This window comes from Corythoichthys intestinalis, chromosome 17 (genome assembly GCF_030265065.1).
Source record: "Corythoichthys intestinalis isolate RoL2023-P3 chromosome 17, ASM3026506v1, whole genome shotgun sequence".
Classification (NCBI taxonomy): Eukaryota; Metazoa; Chordata; class Actinopteri; order Syngnathiformes; family Syngnathidae; genus Corythoichthys; species Corythoichthys intestinalis.
In genome coordinates, this window is record NC_080411.1 from 12,715,081 (window position 1) to 12,732,375 (window position 17,295).

Here is a 17,295-nt window from a genome sequence, read left to right on the forward strand (position 1 = left end):
AACACCGAGCGAACTGGAGTATATTAAAAATGCATAGGAAAATTAACCACGAAACCACGAAAGGGAACCACGTGGTACCCCAACTCACACAGGCGCTCTTGCTCTCACTTTCGTGACTTTTTGGAATGTCAAATTGTCGCCACCTCCAGGAAAGCGAGACTCATGAAACAGCCGCCCCGAGAGGCTATGCCATTAGCACTCTCACACGGTATGTTCAGCAACAGCATGCAAAACACAACCGCCACATTAGAGCTCAATTCTGTGTATCAAATGCAACTGCTTAGCGCAGCACAACGACATTTGGCCATGGCTAACTTACTGACATTTCCATTGTTGATTATGACTAGCGTGCGCGCTGTACTTCCGTTTCCAAGGATGCCCTGCGTGTACCATCACAGCCTTGCCTGGCATGGCCTGACTGTATTTTTCAAACACCGGGAGAACAGTCTGGGACCCAGCGCCTCATTGTCCTCTTGAGCCCGAACAAAATTAACCGTGCAATCAGATTTGTTTATTTGCATGACGTGTTCTCAATGAGCAACGTCACTCTTGTGCGTTGGAAGTCTTCTCCAGATGGCGGACAGGAGAGCGGAGAATATGTTCCACCAATCCGTGGTAAATTCAGTTTTAAATGACCAAAAACACATCGAGTTGCTAAAACCCCAGCAACTGACAGCACTGAAAGCATTTCTTTTAAAAGAAGATGTGCTTCCTCACGCAAGAGTTTCTTGTCGCTTGACCAACATCACGTCCACCAATCGCTTATTGGTCCCCTCCGCTGTCTGTTTGCTGTGGCTTGCTTCATCCTGGGAATTTGATCCGCGGAATGGTTGCCAGAATCTATCGCAGCAACAGCTGTGAGTCTGGAGTTCCAGGCAAGTCACAGCCTGCATCACAGCTCTATGCTGTGACACGGCACATCAAGAAGCAAAAGCGAACCACGAGCGAAGCAGGGTGCGCTTAAAGCGGACCGAGACTCATGATTTTTGAGCGGACCAGAGTGGTCCGAACTAGAGTTCGGATATACGTTCACATATACAAAATGAAACCGACGATTTGAGAAAAAGAACTCTGGTCCGTTTAAAATGGAGCAAACAGTGTAAACCATCCCTCAGTGACGGAAAAAATCGCCCGGGGTCGATGATTATCAACGGGCCCTTTGAGTTGCTTGGCCGAGAGTGGGGGTAGTGGTAGTGGTGGTCTGGTGCTAGTGGCACATGATGGCGGGTCCCTCATGACAATGCGGGCCCCTTCAGACGCCCATCCAGAAGGGTGTTAGTGTTTCATGGCTCATGGGCCCTTACTCACTCACGATCAGTGTTGGGAATAACTCCGTTATAAATAACGCCGTTACATAACGGCGTTATCTTTTCAGTAACAGGGTAATCAAACTAGTTATTTTTTCCGCCGTTACCGTTACTGACGGTCAAAAGCGGTGCGTTATTTACTTTTGATAAATTGAAGAAACTACCAGCCAGAGCAAGTCTACTCTGCTCTGTTTATTTGTCATCCAAGACTTGGGGTGCGTTCAGGTTCATGGCAATAAAAATAGTAAACTCACATAGCTTACCTTTGCAAGAACAATGGAGGTGCCGTTTGATACGGTCATAATGTGCAGTTCCTGCACCCATCCGCAGTAAAACTGTTCGTAGCTTTGTAGCGATTTGTAACTTCGGAATCAATGACGAGTTTAGTAACATACACCAAACAATAAATACAGCAGAATGTCCATTTCGCGTAATTTTGGAAGCCCGTTGACATCTTTACTCCATTTGTCTTCGGCTTGCTCATAAGGGTGAACATTGTTCACATCCTTAAGTTTGATCACATATCTGTTCTTCGCCTTAGTAACGAGTTTGTCTCTTTATCGAACTGGCAAGTTAAAGTTTAATGTCCCGCAAGCCAGACCTGCTTCCAATATGGCTGTGTTGTTGTCAAATCTCACGTGATCCCCCATTCTGTGACGTAAACGCTCAAGCCTAATAGCGCACGTACTTTAGAGCCGGTGTTTTCACACACAAACCGGAACAGCACGTGCGGCAAACACGCACACGCAAAACAGATGCAGAGGGATATGATGGCAGAGCAATCAGAGGAAAATTTGTCCTTTACGGGGTGGAGATATAAACACTTTTCAAGTTGGCCGAAATTAAAGGAAAGAACGTGCATGTAAAATGTAATTTATGTCCTGGGGCAAAGCTTTTGTCGACATCTGTGGTAAGCAAGTCAAATCTGTTTATTTTTGTTGCACTTCAAGTGTAGGATAAATCTGTTGCTGGTGAGGTGCAATAAATATTACAAGGTTCTATAACACAACTACCTGTCTGTTCTTGTCTATTCAACTGACTCACAATACTCCTCAGAAAAGTTCAAATTCTTTGACATACAACAACTTTTTTTTAAAGTAAAGGAAATAGTTATTTTCCCTGGTAACTAGTTACTTTTACTATAGAGTAATTCAGTTACTAACTTAGTTACTTTTTGGAAGAAGTAGTGAGTAACTATAACTAATTACTTTTTTAAAGTAACGTGCCCAGCACTGCTCACGACGCATGCCCCTCCACATGACTGTCCGAGCGGGGTGGGGTGGTGGGCTCATGGAATATCTGATCACTGAAACATTATATTATAGCCTTGCACATAATCCTAGCTTTATTTTTGACCCTTCCCGCACCCAACCATGTCCCCTTTATGCCCGCAAACCAGGCTCCCTTGCGCTCAGTGCTGGGATGCATCCTTACCCCCCTTAGCTCCACCCCTAAAGTGAGTACCATATCACTTAAGTATATATCAGTTGATCAGTCCAAACAATCGGTGATGAATCGCCATCCAAATATTCGTATATGGCAGCTTCTTAGCCGCACATGACAGTTGAAAATTAGAATCGTCTCTCTCATAAGACGGCAACCTGCAAGCAGTCTAAAAGAGACCATTAGCCAAAAGCTAATATTAGAGACAAATGCACACTCGGCGAGCTGTCACCTCCATTCAGAGGCGAGCAGTGAAGCGAAGACTTGCCCGTCGCATCATCCGCCGTGGCTACCCAAAGGAATTCCCAGCTGTGAGTCACACATGATGCTTCACAGTCGTGAGAAGGAGGATGAGGAGGAGGTGTGGGGAGTAATAGATGCCTTGCAGGAATCACCAACGTTTCCCTTCATCGCTCAGCCATCCGCCGCCTCGGAAGCAGATCAAAGACGAGCTGATGAAACAAAAGGAAAGCACTTCCTTGTTTTTGATGCATAAATACACTTACAGTGATCAAAATGTAATTTAAAAAAGAAGAGCGAGAGTCGAACAGGACAGACAACAACAGGATGATTGATGATTATTTATCGGAAAGTCGTGTCTCCCCTTCTCGTACTTCACAACCTCCAGCTGACAAGGAGGGGAGGCAATTAACATCACTGTCAAACTGCCCATCTATTAGACTCTACCTTAATGAGAGATGACAAATTAATGAGTCTGTTGTTGCGCCACCTTCTACACTCTCCTGTATGTGTTTTTGTAAGGGAGATGAAATGGTTTACCAATAAACCGTGAGAACATTTCTAAGTGGTTGGTATTACCCCCTAAAATTGCAGACATCATTAGACATTGAATAGTACTGTACTCCTTAGAAGTTGGTGCAATTCAGACATTTCACACGTGCCATTCAGAGGTGGCAATACATTTACTCTGTTACATTTGCTTCAGTAAAATGTTTGAGAAAAATATACTTGTAAGCGTTTTACCACGCCATACATTTTACTTGAATATATTTGTGAAGAAGAAACGCTACTCTTACACCGCTACTTTGAGCTACACTAGGGTTGTTACATTTTAGCTCTTCATTTTACACATTAGATTTTACACTTTTTTTGTTTTGTTTGCCCGCACAGTGGCTCTACCAGTTTCACGAATAAGACATCGCAACAATAATCACATGACTGTATTATATCAATCAGACGTAACAATATAGTCAAATGATAACCACACACAGGCTGCAGTCACAGGTCCTATGGTCACGCCAGCATATTCAATCAATTATTACCGGAGCAAGGCCCTTCCCTCCCGGCCATTTTACTGGGTTTTGACTGATTTTGCAAGGCCCACAGAAAATTCTTTTCTATTGCTATATAAACATGGAACCCACCAAAAGAAAGATTAGCCTCTATTCTTTCAGCAGAAAAAAAGCTCATATCTTTTTCTATAGAACCCACTCACCAACGTCACACAATGACGTGTCGCTGTATTATGCCGCCATATTGTCCGTCATTGTGTGTCCGTATTCTCAATGGTCTCAATTTATCGTCCAATTTATAGTGCAATTCATGGAAGCCCCGGTGCTTTCAGACGCTGTAAACTCATTGGATGTGTTGCATAAAAGGCGTTATGTGGAAAAGCTTTGGTCGATCCATTCGCCAGATCCATATTTGATGCCTAAATCGATATTTTTCGACCCCCGGTCTTCGCCGTCTCTGCCTGACATCTGCTACCCTGATATCTACAACTGTCTTGTTCACAGAAACTCAGCCTATTCTCACGAAACTTTGAAAAACTTTAAGAGCAGCACTCTAAGCAACATTACCCCGTGTGACCCTTCCAATTTTCTAAAATGGCGACAATCAATTAAAAAAAAGTTGACTACGATGGCCGACGCTTCAAGGATAGGTGGATATTGGACTAGTTCTTCAATAAAATACGCAACAACTGTGTCTGTCTCATTTGCAAAGAGACAGTCGCTGTTTTCAAAGAGTTCGATGTGACGCGATATTACCAAACAAGACACGCTGACATGTACGACAACATTACAGGGAAGATACGCAGCGAGAAATGAAAGCAACTTGAAGCTAGTTTAATTTCACAGCAGCAGTATTTCGCAAGAGCCCAAGTGTCGAAAGAGAACGCCACAAAATAATAATAAAGCAAATGTGACACAAGGAAGGGCTTGCTAAAATTTGTTTAAATATATTGTTCTACGTAAATCAGCCAAGGTAGCCCCTCACATTTTTACCACACAAAATCTAGCCCCCTTTGCAAAACGTTTGGACACCCCTGTTTAACTGATGATCCGTAGACGAGGCCAGCCTCTTTCCCTTGTTACCAGCTAAATATTATTCAAAAAATAATGATGGTGGAAGAAATAAGCATCTTGAATTTGAAACTGTATGTTGTCGGCGATTAGCCTTGCAATGAGCTTAATTATGGTTGTCAGCCCAAAACCCTCTAAATATATATTAAATGCATTTTACCAGATATAAAATGACTACTACATCATCTGTGGTGATCGTTTGGTGCCCAGTTTTCTCGTCGAATTGCAGCAGTCCATCTCGCTCTCCTCTCCGGGTCTCTCGGAATACGGTAGAACTTCAAGTCTCTCCGTCTATCTTCTCTGTTACTGCAACCAACCGCCACACACACCTTCACCATTTTGATTATTAATGTTAACGAGCAGAAAAACACGCCATAATAGGAGGAATTTACGTAGCGGTAATGCGTAAACACGACGAGCTGACGGACAATATGGCGCGGAGGCGTGGTTGTGACGACATGTGAGTGGGGTCTATTCTTTAGAAATCAGCATTAGAAAATAGTTTTCCAATTTCTGATGAAAAACCAGAGAAATTGAGCTTTTTGTGAAAGCATACATTTCAAACATAACTTTGACTTATACACAGCTATTTTTTGCTTTAGTTACATCCCAAACATCTGAAAAATGTTTTCCTTTTACAAAATAAAATAAACAACAAGACAAATAGAGCTTTTGATAGCAAAGTAACAATTATTTACACATAATTGAAAGATGACGCTGTTCTGGCCGCGACAGCCGGTTAAACTTTTCCCTCATCGCCGTCTGTCTCTTAAAGATGAATTTTTTTGAGTCTCTGCGGGCTCTGCTCGCGAGCAGCACGGACTCAAAGGCATTGTCCGCTGCACTAGTGGTCCCGGTCGTTCTGCTTAGTCGTCCAGAGCCTGGCATCCCGGGCGTCCTACTGGTTGTTCTGCTCGGTCGTCCGGCGCCTGGCCATGCGGCTTGGCCGTTCGTTGCTGTTGAATCAGGCTGCGGGTCTTACCAAATGCGCTACTGCCCTCCAGTGGACAGTTTTATTGCTTTTAAATGGATTTTCAGCTTTGTGCTTTGGAGCTAAATTGAATCACGACCCAGAGATGTCTTTTTTGGAAAAAAAAAAGAAAAAGACGTATAAATACATCTTTCGGACACTGAAACAATTAAAAATAGAAGTATTTTTACGTTTTTGGGAGTAAATGAGTTAAAGGACCTTAAAAAATAAACTGCTTGACATAGAGCGCTGCCGTCAGCATTACTCGAACGCGCGGACTCCCAGTTTTTCTCCACTAGAGAGCACTCATGCTTTTTGGACAGGTGATATTTAATTTCTGTTATTTTTTTCGGTCAGAATTGAATGATTTTTGTGGGGTTATTTAGACCTAATATGGTCATCTATCAGATTATTGTACAGTATAATAATATCAACAGTTCATATCGATGACGTTGTGCTGAGAAAAAAAACCATACATTTAAAAACAGTTACTCATTTATTAAATATTCTTTTCACCGAATACTTTTTTTGCTTGTACTTGAATAATTTTTTTGGATGACTACTTTTTACTTTTACTTGATAATATTATTTTGAAGTAGCTATTCTTACTTGAGTAAGCCTCTGAAATACAGAGGAGGCTGTTATGCACCAAGGCTGCTTTACAGAAGTCTCATTGAAAGTTTCAAAAATTGTTGAATTGCAGTGATTACCTCAAAAGGTTGTGCAACTAGATAGTAAGTTATGGCTACCACCATTCTTCGTCACATTCTTGCAACTCATGTTTAGGAAAAAATAACCTTACTTTTAGTTCGCTACACGATAACTGCTGATTGCAGTTTTTTCAATTTCCTTTAGTACTGTGTTGCAGATAAAGTACAGAGAAGCAGGTGGCCTGAGAAGGTTACGTGTCTCCATACCTCCGCACCCCCACACATGCCGCTTTGAATTAACGCACATTCTCACGCGCATACTTGTCAGCGCGGACGCCCACTCGTGCGCAGATGTCAGCTCATTGCACGGGATTAGCATCGGGAAGTTGTATTGCTCATTTTTCTAGTCAGTGTTGCCAATGTTGAGGATTTCACAATCCCTTGTGCAATAATTTTTGCATAATTCAAGACATTGTCACAATCTAATATTCACAATGGCACAAAATTACATGTGAAAATTTGATGCATTCTTTCTTTCTTTCTTTTTTTTTTGTCAGCTATATTCGTGTGCACGTGCTTAGCATAGTTGCAATAGGGCTCTGTTGCAGCAAGAAGGTGTTGAGGTGAAAAAATGTATACATTGGATAGAAATGCCAGCTAAAATTTTGAAAAACTCAAAAAACGACTCAAGTCTATTGAAATCGTCATCGCTACTTGCGTCAAAGTTTGCTCCTGGGAGCAAAGGCGTTTGACATTTCAGCATTTGCGAGAGGTTTCTACACAAGAGATCATGTGGCTGAAGGGCAAAATTGCAGACAAAAGTCCTTAAGACACCCAAAATAGTCTTTTTCTTTGTGATGTTAAAGATGGACTCCTTCAGGATTTCTTGAAGTCCCAATTAAATATCAGAGACATTACAACGCACCCCCTTCCCCTCAACACACTACACAATATTACGTTACGTAGTAGGTACACAAAGAACCCCAAAGCGACATGAAGTTCATAAATAAGCATTCAGCCTTTGTGGTATCCATGAATGTCCAACTAGTAGTCCATGATAGTTGTTGAAACATGTTTGTCAAAATTTGAATTTGACAAACATGATTCACCAACCCCCCCACCAGAGGTGGAATAAAGAGAAACAATACATTCATACGTCCCCTTATCATATCTTAGAGGAAAGCTCAAATGTTTACAGAAAAGAGAACAGGCACTTAGTGAACAAGACAGTCACAGAATAGGAATGAAAGAATTCATATGTAACATGTAATTAGACGAAAATGAATAAACCAAATGCAATGAATAAATATGTGTTGGTTATATGTGAATAAATGGGATTATATCGACTGTCACATTCTGCTGCTGGTCAGATTTTGTTTTGTTACTGTGGGAGCATTCTGACGTCGCACCTGCAATCCCAGCTAATCCCAGCTCATCAACAGTAGTATATAAACATAGGTTACCCAAGAGAAGGGTGCCGAGATATTGTCTTGCTGATCGCCATTTGACACCTCGTACTCTAGTCTCGTTGCATTTACTTGTTTTGCCCCTGTGTGCTGTTTTTGTTCGTCTGCTGCTTTTGTTTGTATCCTCTACCTTGTGCAGGTATTTGAGTGTTTTATTTTGTCTTTTTTTGGCTCTCTGCCTATCGCCTTAGTTACCCTCGAGTTAGTATTTTTGAGCCCCGTCGACCTGCTGTTACGGACCCATTTTGTTTTTTCAACTTTCCGCGATCCCGTTGTTTTTTTTGTTTGTATTAAATAAACCCTTGTACGCATCCCTCTGGTGTTGTCTGCTTCGAGGTCAAACCTTGTTTCCGCATTTACCATCTACATTGTAATCGGACATCTATTTGTGACCTGAGGTTTTGTACATAAAAAGGTAATTTTATACAGAACTCACCTATAAATGTTCTATTCTTGCTAGAGTTGTCTGATAATGACTTTTTAATTGATAACCGATGTTATGATTTTGTCAAACTCCGAAAATCCGATACCGATATCAAACCAATACCGATTATTCCGTCGTGGACTTAACATATTACGGTTAGAACCCTAACCATAACCCTGACCATAATAAAATAAAAAATGTCCTATATAAATAGAAAAAAAAGAGCCAAATGGCCGAAATTAAATAAAAGGAATAATTCACAAGGTGACGACAAAGCATTACAAATACTGGCAGGCGAAAATCCCGGACTCGTTCAGGCAAGGTGTTGTCAATGAGTTATTCCAAAGATGCAGTTCACTGGGCTTTTGCACAGATTTTTGCATATTATTATGTTTCTTAGTGACTATTTATTTCTGGCAACGCAGTAGTTATATGTAATGAGTTTATAATTTATTATTTTTTTATCATTTACAGTATTGTTCATTTAATTTTTGTACCATGAATGCAAAGTCTGCTCACATAACAAATCCAAAACATCTTAGCTTGTAGACATCTAATACCAAGGTGTGAAAGTGGGCGGGAACGGTATAAGATTCGGGGCTGGAACCCAGTTCCGGTATAAGAATCAGGGCCAGAACGCAGATTCAGGGCCGGAACGTTGTTCCGGTATACGGTGTATTGATTCTGAAAAAATGACGGCAACTGTCAAAACGCTATGTTAAAAAAAAATAAATAAAAAAATACAAAGCTGGTACACATGCATTTCATCTCCAAGAAGAAAACAATCTACAACAATCAGATTTACATACACAAGTGTTAACAACAAGCATAATAAATTGCTTGTGTAGCATAATCAGTTTCCACCGATATTTATTATTTATTTTATTCCACGGACGGCATGGAGGATTCCCCAGCTGCTGCAGTTATCTGAGTTTGACGATGACGAGTCACGATAATGTGCGAATGCACGCAGCAAAGCGAACCACCTGGACTCATTTATCCGTTCAATTGGCTGACATACTGACATGTGGTCACCAGAGATAGTTAGCTCTGATTGGTTCAAATCTGCATGTTTTCTGAAACAGCAAAAAAAAAAAAAAAGGGCAACGCAACAGAAAATGGATCACATGTTTAAGAGCAAGGAAAGAGTTAAGGTGGCTTATTTATCATATTTAGTTTTATTTGCTCTGATGGGGAGCTTCAGAACATCTTAGCTGTTAATGTGCACTTTGGACTTATATTTGTTCATTTGTTAGGCTACTTATTCATTTCCTTTTAATTTAAAAAAGTCAATGTTTGCGCGATCTTCAAAATATATTCCATTTCACTCTGCATAATATAAGTCATTTGTACTTATTTTTCTAAATGTATGTTACTTATATCTTTATTATTAAAAAAAAAACACAGCAAAAAGTAAATGTTTACATTATCTTCAATTTTAATATATATCCTATGTTCTTAAGTATTTAAAATTGAGATTTGGCATTTGGTATGTGAGGAAATGAGGGAAAATAAAAATTAGGAGATGGAGGTTGGGGTTATAGCAGTTTTTGTTAACTTTTATTTTGCAAATCATTGAAAAAAAATACAATTTTAAATGAAAATCAGTTTTTGTAAGTGTTATAGAAATAACTGACCAAAAAGAGTTTTCCTTGCATTTCAGTAGTTTTGAACCCCCCCCAAATAAATAAATAAATAAATAAATAAGATTTCTGGCTCCGTGGCGACCTTCACATCGGGGAGTTCCGGCAAGAAATTCTAACAACTTTCATCCCTGCTAATACCCAATAAGCATACCTGTGGTGCTAAGCTGTGACCAGCCCACGTACAAAGACAGAAGGCTACTACATTCACTTCGAAGGCAGCATGCACATTGGCCCAAAAAACGATAATGAAAAACTGATGTCGATATTATTCAATATCATTTCAAAATGCCATTATCGGCCAACCCTTAATACCGGGCAACTCTAATTGTAGCCATGACTACATCCATCCATCCAGTTTCTCAAGCCTCTCACATCAATTCATCGATAGCAAATACGAAGTAATTATAAATTGTATTTGCTCCATGATACGAGTTCATCTGCTAGGCGGTCCATTTGAACTTGTCTAGACCCTTTTTGTTCGGCACCCTTCTTTTAACTGCCACCTTCCCCATTCTGTGTTTAAGAAATGTAATTAACCTTGGGTTAACCTACTGGGCTAGTCTCAAAGCTATCTGTCTCATTACTTAACACCACTCTGGACACTGACTGATCGTTTTTTGTGGAGTTTTTTTTCTGTGAGCCCTGCGATGTGGCCTCGCATGCTGAGTTAGCAGTATCTCCACTCTAGTATAATTAAGCCACCAAAATTTGGAGGCTCACATTAGGAGTCTAATTGATGTCTTTTTTTAGGTGTAAAAGCACAGAATCGAGAACAGTAAATGGATTTAGTACTTTTACTTATCAGTAATGGTAAGGAGGTTGCGAGATGAGTGGCTTTCTGGGCGTTACATATCATTCACTGACATCTGCTGGATTGAAATGCAAATTTTTTATGTATTTGTTCCGCAAAAACGAGAGGGATGTCCATCTTCCTTCCTGGCTTCTTGAGATGTTATTTCTGGAGAGAATAAAGGAGTGTCGGAGGGGGATTGCTTATTCAATGTTTACAATGGCCCTCAAAGGCCATTATGAACAACTTGGCCTTTAGGAGGGTTGGAGAGTGCTTCCTTTCAGACAGAAGATCACCCAGCTGCTTATCGTGACATTTCCTGTGATAGTAAGGACTTTTGGACTTTTTCAAATCTTGAAACATCCTCACCCGCTTCTCCCGCCGTCTAGTGCAGTGGCGGTTTTTGAGATAGGGACTTGGGCGGCTGCCCATGGTGACTTTCTCAGAAGGGCGTTGCCGGGTAAAGTAAAATAGAAAAACAAAAACAAATACTTTAAATTTACTCATTATTTTGAATATAACATCTGATCATCCATCATATTCTGACGGAGTCAAGTTAATTATGACAGATTGGAAACGACTTAAATTGGGCCCCTTTACAGTTGTGAAGATTAGTTCTGCTAACCGACATGTCTGCCATATTGGAAGGAGCGCCACTCCAGTCAGAAGCAACGCATGGACATTGAAATTTAATTGTAATTTTGTCTTTTGTAACCAATTTATGTTTACTGCTCTGTTTACATCAAAGCAGTTACTATTAATAAAAAGAGAGCATTGGTTTGAGGAAAGCTTTTCAACTGAACAATAAGACATGAGTTGATTTGATCAAAATATCGCAATTTCTGTTACAAACTTTTCATGCGGAGACAGAAAGAGGGCTGATCTCATGTCTAAAGTGTTGCATTACTCCCATCTGCTGGCGGTTTTGCAGTAGTAAACTTATTTCCAAACATGACATTCACAATCAAGCAGTGTCATACCATCCTATACTGCTACCAGTGAAACAATATAATTGCATTGAATGATATATGAAAAATAATTGTGAGCGCTTCTTAACTTTTTCATGCATGAATTCAGACAAGAAAATCTCTCACCTTTTGGCGAAATTCGCCGTTTTGAAGTCAAAAAGGGTGACCTACGTGAACTGTGTAGATCCGAGGAGAAAATTGTTAAGGAGAGTAGGGGGCTTGGGAGATTTTTTTTTTTTTATGTCGGACGTTTGGTATGCAAGCGGGGAAAGCGGCACAAAGCCAAGAAAGCGCACCAGAGTGGCCAAAACATTTACTTATTTCAACGAAACAAAGGATGGTACGCTGTTGTGTCCTGTTTCTTCAATGCCAAGCTTGGCTGCATGTCGGCCATGGATGAACACCTAAGGTGCTGTCCACCAGTTGTAATTTTGGAAGACGAATGGAGACAATTACAAGCTGGCAAATCGTGAGTCCAGCTAACTAACTAACGACATGTTTTATTGACGTTGCTAAGCCAGTCGCAATATGCAATGAGTCCATTTATCACACAGTAAATAAAAATGAGGGCGGGGATTTTCACGGCTGTGCTTTATCGCTGCGCGCGCGCGTACGTGCATACATTTGTGCGTGCGTGCTGATGGCACCCGAGACTCCAGTTCCTTTAACAGATGTTTATTAGTCATCAAAATGCCATAGAATTAAAGTTCAGACATACAAAAAAAAGGAAACATATCTATATTAAACACTGTAAACGTTAGCATTGCTACATTGAGGCCAATGAGGAAAAAAGACAACCTACTTTAGCCTGCTATAAAACATTGGCAGTCTTCTCCAAAACGCAAACTTGCGGTTAAAAGGTGAGACTTCAAACATGAAAAATTGCTGATTAACAGCATTTGCAAACGGAAAAAAAAGATTATTGACACCACATGCAATGACAAAAAGAGATTTTTTGCGGAGTGTAAAGCTTACGGTTAGCGGTTTAGCGAACATACTTCCGTTGAACATTTCAAAATAAAAGCACGTCATGTTCGTCATATAAATAACGATTTCAGGAGTTAATCCCACATACTTCAGAATTCAGATTCTACACTAAGAATAGCTTTAAAATGACACCCTTTATGAAAAATCTGATTGGCAATGAATAATTATTATACTAACATAGTATTATATATAGTAGTATACTATAATATTAATGCTAGATATTTTTTTAAGAATTGTTTTAATTATGTTGGAAGGGCAAAGTCAGTGTTGTGAATCTGTTTACATTCCAGGCAAATTATTCCATATTCTATGTAATGTTTCTCTTTCTTGGCCAAACTATCCCAACATTCTGTAACTGTCAATGATACCGATGATGATGACAATGACAATAAATTCATTCATTCATTCATTCATTCATTCATTCCACTCTTTTGCGCTAGTTAATGCTATCAGCATCTGACGTCATTGTTTAGTTGTGATTTATTGTTGTTATTTACGTATTTATTTGTACTTTAATAAAGAATTTAAGTGTTCCAAAATGTTTTTGTGAATTAATAAGCGTCATCAAAAATGTCACTGCTAAATTAGTTAAAAAAAAAAAAAAAAGGGGAAAAAAAATTATTAGTTGACTAAACGTAAAAATAGTCAGCTGACTAATCGGGAGAAAATTAGGTGTTTGGGACAGCCCTACTTGTACAGTCTACCGGAACATATTTCCTCCACACCCTTCTCACCTTTTTAACCCCTGACCCATTTTCATGCCTGATGACTTTTTTCTTTTTTTAACCCTTCAAGGGCAGTCATGTAACTCATTGGCTGCCATTGGCGGCGTTAGACGTCCAATTAATTTTGACTGGGAGAGACGATTGAACATTCGTTCAACCCGCCCTGTCAAAATCTATTGGATGTCGAGTGCCATCAATGGCACTGAAAGATTCATGGTTTCAGTCCTCCCAGATTAAATGAATTGCATGTCTATCACTGTAAATGGCATTCTTTGGGTGTCTCCAAAGTAAATTGGTTGGAATTTGTTATGTGAGCATTATCATTATTAAAGCATCCATTGGGGCGTCACAATACAATTACAGTACAATTAGCCATAATATGTGATGTCCACGATCGCATATATCGGTATCATTTTGATAACGGTCTCAGAATTTTGGGCAGAGTTTGGACAATATCGGGGTATCGGTTAAAAAGTCATTATCGGACAACTTTATGAAAGGACTTTCAAGGATTTAAATGATTTAATCGTGATTAATCGCATGCAGTCCTGAGTTAACTCGCGATTAATCATATCTTTTAACTTATTCTCTCCCAGCCATTTTCACTAGAGCAAGGCCCTTCGCTCCTGGCCGTTTTACGGAATTTTGACTGATTTTGCGAAGCCCACAGAAAATTCTGTTTCTATTGCTTTATAAACATGGAACCCACCAAAAGAAAGAATAGACTCTGTTCTTTCAGCAGGAAAAAAAGTAAGTTCATTTTTTTCCCCAGTCTTTAGAAATCAGCATTAGAAAAAAGGTTAGCTTGAGCAATTTTCCAATTTCTGATGAAAAAACAGAGAAATTGATTTTTTGGTGGAAGCATGCCTTTCAAACATAACTTTGACTTTAACACAGCTATCTTTTGCTTTAGTCACATCCCAAACATCTGAATAATGTTTTCCTTTTACAAAATATCATAAAGAAGAAGACAAATAGAGCTTTTGATAGCAAAGTAACAATTTATTTACACAAAACTAACTGAAAGATGACGCTGTTGTCGCCGCAACAGCCGGGTAAACTTTTCCCTCATTGCTGCCTGTCTCAAGAAGGATGGATTTTTTGAGTCTCTGCGGGGTCTGCTCAGCGAACAGCACGGACTCAACGGCATCTTCCGCTGCACTGGTGGTCCCAGTCGTTCTGCTCGGTCGTCCGCCGCCTGGCATATTCCGCTGGCGCTCCGACCGTGCGGCCCGGCCGTTCGTTGCCGTTGAACCGGGTTGTGGGTCTTACCAAATGCGCTACTGCCCTCCAGTGGCCAGTTTTATTGCTTTAAAATGGATTTTCAGCTTTGTGCTTTGGAGCTCAGTTGAATCAGGACCCAGAGATGTCTTTTATGAAAAAGAACGTAAAAGACGTCTTTGGGACATGAAACCATTAAAAATAGATTGTATTTATACGTTTTTAGGAGCAAATTATTTAAAAAAGAAAAATTTAAATGCAAAAAATATTTTAAATAATAATTGCTAATATTTACATTTTTTTTAATGACCAAAAATAGTCAATAAACTGCTCAGTTGTCTTCATCATTCTTGGGTGAACTTCCTCCCCAGAGTTCCATCTCCGTCTGCATCCTGCCCAAGATCCCACTGACTTGCCTGTTTACACTCCTCCGGCTGTCTCACCCAATTCTTGTATATCCTATTGATTATTTCAGTCTGTACAACCTCCGTGCAGCTCCTCCTACCTTCTCCCCTCCCTCCCTCCCTACCTCCTTCTCCTGCGCTCACGCTTTCCATCCTCCTCCAGCATCTCTTGCTCTTGTCGGACTGCAGCATCAAGCGGTGAGCATCTGAATTGGAACGAGCGTGGAACTCGCACATTCCCACGCGTTACTGTCATGCATTCTCAACAGGGGTGAGTATTTTTTTTTCCCTTTTTCAAACCATAGGTGATGCATTCCTCTCAGACTGCTGTTTTTTCCACCTTAAGCTGATATTTAAGGAAAAGTTGGGTAAGAATTCTCCACGGGAGTCTTGAAAAGCTTGAAAAGTTCCAGCTTTTTGTGGGAAATACAGCACTGAGGCAACCACCATAGGAGTGAGACTGCAGAGGGTGTGTAATAAAGGAGGGGTGCGGGAAACACATGCAGCCATTACTCAGGAAAGCGCTGCAGCGTGAGCGAACTCGAGGATGAGGTGGGGGGACTTGGGGGTTTGTAGGATGGATGCTCACGGAGCGGGACAGCCCACAGAAATCTAATTACGGGACGTAACGCGCGTCAAACGACTCCAGTATTGATTGATGGATGCTGCTTCCGACATGCGCTTGGACTAAGCCACAGGCTGCAAAGCAAAGTCAGTTTGGAGGATTTCCACGATTAGTTTGGACCTTTGGACCTGACTGTACTTAACCCTTTCAGGGATTGTTGGCACTACAGTAGGCAGTAGATTCTGATCACGCCACAGAGTTATGAAAACTCTTGAGAAAATATTCCTAACTTAGGTTATTATAACCGTGAAGTATCTTTCTTATTAGTTTTTATATTTACTTTGAATGACACTCATAGATTGTGTGTGAGCAACCTAGCTATGACTTCAAATTCATGAATCCTTTTCCAATATAGTTCAATGAAGACACTAGTGATATGACAATGCGATACGTTATCAGAGCCCGCTATAGGTCTATTTTTGTTGTATCGCACAGTATCGGATTTGGATTACAAGATCAAATCTGATTTAGTTGTCGCATGTTTTCAGTACTATCATGCTTTTCGGCTTTTGTAAATTAAACCACAAGGCAAATATGTCCACTGAGCAAATATGTCCACTGAGTTGGATTACTTCTCCTTAGAAATTAATGATAGTAACAAATCATTGAGTAATATTTGTAAACAAATCTTGAGGAGGAACCAGCAGGGTTCACTTTTGTCTTATATTTACTTGTCACACTATGTTTTGTATAATTTTTATTGGTCTCAAGACATTGACATTGAATCGGTATCGGCATCACATATCATGCAAAAAATCGGGTTGATCGGAAGTCAAACAATCAGCATTGGGACATCCCTTGTAGACATGTCAGTTAGTCAGAATGGTACATCTTGTAATTGATGTCTTTAGATGACGTCTGAAAATGAATTAATGTTTTTTTTTAATTTTTTTTTAAATAATATATATGTATTTTTCTTTTTTACACTCGTGTTGGCGCACATACAAGAAAACCACTCTTGGTGACTACTCATCTTCCCCAAACCCAAAACATGGAGTTGATACCCGTGCAGTGTTAAATTCAGACAGTCGCATTTAACTCCAATATTAAATCTGCTTGCAATAAAAATTGACATTTTACATAAATGCCCATGACCCTCATGAGAATAAGCAACACTCGGAAGATGAATGAATGGAAGAGTTTTACAGAAATGTGTCACGCTATGTATGGATGTTGAGCGTCCACTCCCCCCAATGCTATAAAAACAGTGTGAAGTCTTTAAAGTGCTATTTTATTTGGCTTTTAAAGGATAATGTCATCTGTAACATTTTTTCTTTAGTACAAGCACTATGCAAGTCAATTAAAGAGAAATATGTTTTCTTTCCTTATGCCAAGTTATCAGAAC

General features: G+C 40.0%; 1 protein-coding gene across 2 annotated transcripts in view; it reads left to right on the forward strand.

Annotated features, from left to right (window-relative positions):
- LOC130905309 (synaptic vesicle glycoprotein 2C-like) overlaps positions 1 to 17,295 on the forward strand; it is an 87,517-nt gene that overhangs the window by 13,827 nt on the left and 56,395 nt on the right. Inside the window, exon 1 of one of the 2 annotated variants that reach the window (XM_057818583.1) lies at positions 15,491 to 15,596. The exons of the other annotated variant lie outside the window; for it this stretch is intronic. The gene's annotated coding sequence lies outside the window, so the exon portion shown is untranslated. Of the gene's footprint in view, positions 1 to 15,490; positions 15,597 to 17,295 lie in introns of those variants that run through there. 2 annotated transcript variants of the gene reach the window in all.